Source organism: Cynara cardunculus (genome assembly GCF_001531365.2).
Source record: "Cynara cardunculus var. scolymus isolate 2C chromosome LG 10, CcrdV1, whole genome shotgun sequence".
Lineage (NCBI taxonomy): Eukaryota > Viridiplantae > Streptophyta > Magnoliopsida > Asterales > Asteraceae > Cynara > Cynara cardunculus.
The window spans coordinates 11,437,081-11,443,704 of NC_037537.1; positions in this window are offsets into that span (position 1 = coordinate 11,437,081).

A 6,624-nucleotide genomic window follows, 5' to 3' on the forward strand; every position below is an offset into this window, starting at 1 on the left:
CAGTGTAACTGCGAGTGAGATGGCGGTGTAACCGCGAGAGTGATATAATGGCGGTGTTACCGCGAGAGTGATATTATGGGCAGTGTAACTGCGAGAGTGAAATGGCAGTATAACCGCGAGAGTGAAATAATGGCGGTGTAACCGCGAGTGAGAAAGAGATAAGAGAATGAGATGGCGGTGTAATCCGCGAGAAACATAAATATACTTATGTTTTGGAACAGGTTTGATTCTAAACTGAATGTTTGAAATATATATTGTTGTATGAGATTATACACTCACTAGACCTTTTGGTCTAACGCTCAGATGTTGGATTAACCTGTTTTGCAGGACAACGTGCTCTGCAAGATAAAGGCAAGGGAAAAGCCTAAATGTTGATATTAGTTTGTTATGCACATGTATTTAAGATACATTTTGATAGTTCATGTTTTGTAAAAATACTATTATGAGTATTATGAGTATGATGATGTGAATTATATGTAATGAGGATGTGAGGGTTGTTACAATTGTGATTATTATGTAATCACCAAATCATCCTCTCATTTCACTCAGTAATAGGCATTGTGATTATTGTGTAATTACCGAGGTAAAGAGCTTAAGATCACAGCCGACTACATGACTGGTTTAGGTTGATGTCGATGGTATTAAACCTGTGAGTGATGCTCTATAACGTTGATCTATGACTTACTTTGTGTCTGTCATAGTCAACGGTAAATCGGGTCTCCCCCGTCATCTTCGGATGTTTTATTGTTCCACTTCGAGTTATTCAGGTCTTACTGTCTCTATTCCTGTTTAAAGTTACGTCAACTATTTACATGTATATTTTCATGTATGTTCCTTTATGTTTACGTAAACTCTTTTATTTGTACTCACTAGGCCTAAGCCTAACCCTCTCTCTTTCTTGTTATAATTACTTTTTAGGTTCCTTTATCGGTGGAGCTCTATGTGGTTGAGAGGAGCGTTGGTTCGTGAAAGGCTCTTTTGTAAATATTAGCCTTGTTACTTATGAACGTTGCGTTTTGATGTTACGACTTTTTGGAGATTGATAGAAATACCTGTCTTTAATCTAGAAAAATCTAAATTAGTAGGTTGTTATTTATCTTCTCTGTAGCGAAATTGTAAACGCTATACTATTACTTTTATTGGGTGAAATTTGTTTTTATCTAATATTCTGGTTCTCGTTAGATATTTTCGGTTTAGACTATCTTTTTTTAGGGTGTTACAAGTTGGTATCAGAGCGCTAGTTTAAGCGAACTAGGTATAGGATTAAGGTGCCTAGACTTAAGCTGAAATTGTAGGTGTTAAACTGTACGTGGTGGGTAGACCTTTTAAGATAGGAGAGCGCTAGGGGCATCGGAGTTACCCCGTTCATGAATTGTGACGATGGTGTTAAGAATTCTTATGTATAACCTATTCAAAATTTCACTTAGCTAATGCTATTTTGAGCAAGTTACTACATAAGCGTGCTTAAACTCACTGTTATTACAAGGATTAGGAATGTGTCAGTTCGTAGTATGTTAGTCTCGTGTTCTTCCTACCTTATCTGATCAATTGTTATTGTTAGATATTAATTAGTTGGATTCTGTGGAAGCATTTAGGTTATTTAGGGATTTGAAGTCGGGTTGTTACGGACCATGCCATGTGGATATATATGTTTTAGCTACAGTGCTTGGTGCTTGTACTGATTGGTTGACCCTAGTCAATGATAGTTGGGAAATGTAAAAGTGAATGGTAAACTGGGAAGTAAGGAAGTTTTTAACTCAATGGTCCATTGCAAAATAGCTTCGTGGAATATTTGTGTTAATGATAACGGTGTCATTGTTAGGGAAGCGGAATATTCAATAAGCTTGTTGGGAATTGGAATAGTAAGTAGCCAGGAACGTCATCCCTTGACATTTGGTATAAGTACTAGAAAAGGATGAACATATTGATGAATGTCTTAGTCATATGACAAGAGTTAATTGCATAACACCAAGAGAATCTTCAAGAGTTCTGTGTGACCAATAAGAGTTCAATYGGAATCCAAATGTAAATTCTATTGTACATGACCATCAAAGGAAACATGTACATAAGATAAGTATCGTAAATATGTTACCATTCAGGTGGATACGATAAGAAATGGTGATGACTGTTATATTTGGAGGGTATGCCTCTTTTACTGTTATATGGAAATATGATATAGTGAGGCTAGTATTAAGGTAATTGAGAAGCTTAGAATGTCACAATAAAAGAACACGTGTCACAGAAAAAGCATTGCAATTATTCTTGGAAGAATGTTCAACCTTGAAGGAATCTATATATTTTAGTTAAGTGTGATGGTTATATGCATGTCTTAATGCGGATATTGCGGTTAGGACTGTTTTATGGGTGTTTAGTAGGCGGAATCTTGGTGACAACAACCCGAAACTGGTATGACTCTAAACCCTCTTTTTAGAAGAACTGCGAATGTATTATTGCCATGGAGATTTGAGGTGGATTATCCATAAGGGTCTTAAGAATATTAATTACCTAACAGACTATTTATAGGTTATTTTTTATATTGATTCTATTTGGGTAGGATGATCTTCTGGTTTTCTCTATACCATTATTTCACTGCAGTTATTAAACCATAAGTGCTCTATTCCATCTTCTTTTTTCAGGATCTTTTCTATTGGGTAAGTGATAATTCATTGCTATAGGACTTAGGCCCAGAACTCTGCGTGGGACTTGATTTTTGTACCGTTTTATAGTTGCTTTTAATCCCCCTCTCAGTTTCTCCTCTACAGAGTGTGGTTGTATCCCTAGTAATGTTCGAATTAGTATCTTGAAGTTTCACCCGTCCACTAGCACATGACGATGCTTATTTCAATATCTATTTTAGTTCCATATCGTCGATCAAACCTTTTCTTTTTTTTGATAGTGATTTAATAGTCAAGGCTATTGATCTTATTGCATTTTATTTAAGAAAACAACATAAGAATGTATGTACTTTGGGTCTGTCTTGACTTTCTTAGCATGTTTCTGATTTTATGTTTTAATATTCATATTATATCGATTCTTTCATTGGTTGTATGGTCCTTTTACTAAATGCATTTTTAGCTCCACATGTCAGTTGGTGAGTATTTTAGCAACTATCTACAATGTCATAGCTGTAGGGTTTTCCATATTACAATTACTCCTCGCAAAGATTGCATAGTTTTGCGATCTGTTTTGTACCCATTCATTTCGAATGGGGAGAGGATGGGCTTCTGCTGGAGTAGCTTGGTAATACCACCCAACCAATACGGTATGTAGGCACTTGAACCTGTCTTTGATATAATTAATACTTATATAATTACCGTATGTGCTATCGTATTGGAAATATTTGTGCTAGTTGCATCTTTTCTGCCTATATGCATGCCTGCAGTACTATTGAGGTATTAATACACATACTACTGATGTGCTTGCATAATTGTTGGTGGGGTTAAGTTTGATCCAGTCTTGGGAAGTTCAATTGTATGCCAAAGCTATTGTTATTAGTCTTGAATCTGATAAAGTTGTTTGTACTGCCCTTGTTGACTCCTATTGCAAATGTGGGATAAATTGATGATGGGCGAAAACTTTTTGACGGCATGATACAATCTGATGAAGCTTCTTGGAATTCCATGTTGATGGGTTACGCTGCAAATAGTTATGGCATTGAAACATTGCATTTATTCAGTGTTGATGGGTTACGCTACAAATAGTTATTACATTTACTGCAGTTTTATCTGCATGCAATCACTATGGTTTAGTTGAAGAGGACTTGACGAGACGTTACCCTCACTATTCGCGTGAATTAAAATTTCGAGGACGAAATTTAACCCAAGGTGGGGAGGATTGTAACACCCTCGAATTTCTCCCCTCCCTCAGTCTCCTTTCCTTTTTTTTATATATTTGAATTCAGTGCCGTTGTCACTTCGAATTGATCTGACAAGTTGACCATTCAAGACTTCAGTCCGCTTCACAAAGTTGATAATTTCTTCAGCTGCATCACTCTTGTGTTGAAGAAAGAAGACCCAAGTATATCTTGARTATTCATCCACAATAACAAGAGTATAACGTTTTCCACCCAAACTTTGTACACTCACAGGACCACAGAGATCCATGTGGAGCATGTGCAAAGGAGTGGAAATAGAAGAGCACATCTTGGACTTGAAACTTGCTTTGGTTTGCTTGCCTTTTTCATAAGCAGCACACAGCTTCAGTTTGGCATATGACATATTCGGAAGTCCAATAACCAGATCTTTACTAGAAAGATTGTTGATGGTTTTGAAGTTGAGATGTGACAACCTTTTATGCCATAGCCAATTTTGATCAGCAGTAGCCTCGGAGTAGAAACAGATGTTKGCRTYGGAAGAGCTAGAAGAGTCCATGTTGATCACATAGACATTATCCTTTCGGACACCAGTTAATACCTTCTTGCCAGAAGAGTAAAGAATAGTACACTAGTTTTCTTCAAACTTCACAATGAAGTTGAGATCACATAGTTGAGTGATGCTTAACAGATTGTGCTTCAGTCCATCCACATARGCTACTCGGTTGAAGGTAACCGAGCCGTTAGAAAAAACACCATATCCTCTAGTAGTACCTCTGGCATTATCTCCAAAGGTTACAGAAGGACCAGGTTCAGATACATAGTTGATTAACAGGGACTTGTTTCCAGTCATGTGTCTTGAACATCCACTGTCCAAGTACCATATCTGTCGGTGTCCTAAGCCCTGCAAACACAGATAAATMAGTTTTTAGGTACCCATTTTACAATGGGTCCATTGGGGTTAGGAGTATCTTCTTCTTTCTCTTCTCTTACTGGCCTAGAGATTCTTTCCTTGGGACAGTTCTTGGCCATGTGAAAAGTGTCACCACAGTTATAACATTTTCTATAAATAAACATAGGTTTAATAGGAATTAAAGGTGTGTGCTTAACCGTGTTAACATGCTTTTTGGATTTTTTGAGAGAAAAAGAAGCTTTGGAAGGAAGGACAGAGGAAGAAGAGGGTTTTGGACCAAGAATCCCTTTTTCAGACTCAGGGATAGGTTTCTTAGAAGAAGTAAAAACCTTGGAAGCCTTTTTCAAAGAAACTGGTCTAGGAACGAACTCAGTAATAGAAGGTACTGAGGTACCAGTTTGAGAAGCAACAGCTGACTGAGATGAGGTGGCCGAAGGCTTATGTTTCATCTTCAGTTTGGATTTTGGCTTCTTATTCTTGATAGGCTTGTCCACAAACTTGCCTTTCTCAGCCRCARAGAAACGAYGATTCAAAGAATGCTTTAGATGCTYAGAAGTTTTAGATTTAGAWGAACATGCATCAGAAGATTCCTTAAGAGAGAGAGAGTTAAACACACAGTCGACAGGAACATTCTCAGATTCAGTGTTTGAACTTTTTCCTTTGACAAAAATTCCGAATTTAAGAGATTTTTCATTTTCATTGGATCTAGGAGAAAGATATCCAACATAATCAGATAAGTGAGATGGAGAGGAGGAAGAAAGAATGTGAGAAGAAATGCACATAGAGTCATCAGGAGCACACAGATCCATATCATCATAACCTAGATCTGTCTTTACATCAATAGGAAGTTGATCAAGTAAAATTTTTTCTAGGTTCTTGGATGATCTAGCCCATTTTTGAAGAATGRVTTTTTHTTTYTCWRGHTTCTCACAGACCTTAGTTTTTTCTTTGTTAAGAACATTGTTTATTAACTTTTGTTCTTTAAGGTCATTTTTCAATTTATCAAAGTCTTTCAGTTGATTTAWGCATTTATGTAACTGATTAGTTAGACTTTTGATTTCAAGGTCAGCGTTCTTCTTAGCAGATCTAGCATTGTAAAGATCAACAGATAAAGAATCATAAGCTTKAACCTTTTCAGATTCAGAGAGAGAGGAGAAGTTGTTTACCTTCTTTAGTTTGACCAGATTTTTGGCATCCTTTGAGGTAGAAGGTAGATCAGCAACAGCAGCAGAGGAGGAGTCCTTAACAAAGTCTTCTATCTCCTGGATGTTGGCCATAAGACRCAGATGTGCCATGTCHTCATCACWRGAGGAAGAGGTTGGCTCATCAATCCAGTCATGAGTCTCAGCGATGAGACCCTTACCTTTTCTCTGAAGGCTCAGGTTATTTGCCTTTTCTCTCTTGTACTTTGCCTTGTACTTATCGTGAGAGGATCGACTAGAGGGATGAGAAGGATGATGCTTAGAGATCCTTTTGCTTTTGCACTCAGCAGCAAAGTGACCTTTCTTGCCACACTTGAAGCACTCCTTATTTGACAGTTCAAGAGGAGTTGACTTAGATTGATCTAAGGTTCTTCAGTCGGTGACCTTAGATCTGGGAGAGAAGGTAGAAGAGCCCTTTTTGGGATACCTTTTGAAGTTGGTAGCCATCATGGCCATGTTGTCAGCCAAGTCATTAACTGAGAGTTCATCACCCTCATCATCAGCATCATCAGCATGACTTTCAGCAAGTTCTTCTTTTCTGACAGCATCTTCTTCAGTGTCAGATAGATAAGTGATACGAGGTTCACTGACTGGCTTCCTCGTATTGTTGGAGAGAAGGGCAACAGGAGAAGAAGTTTTTGGATCCTTCAATAATGCCTTTTTGAGAAGCTTGGTTTGCTCATAATTATGGAGAGTTC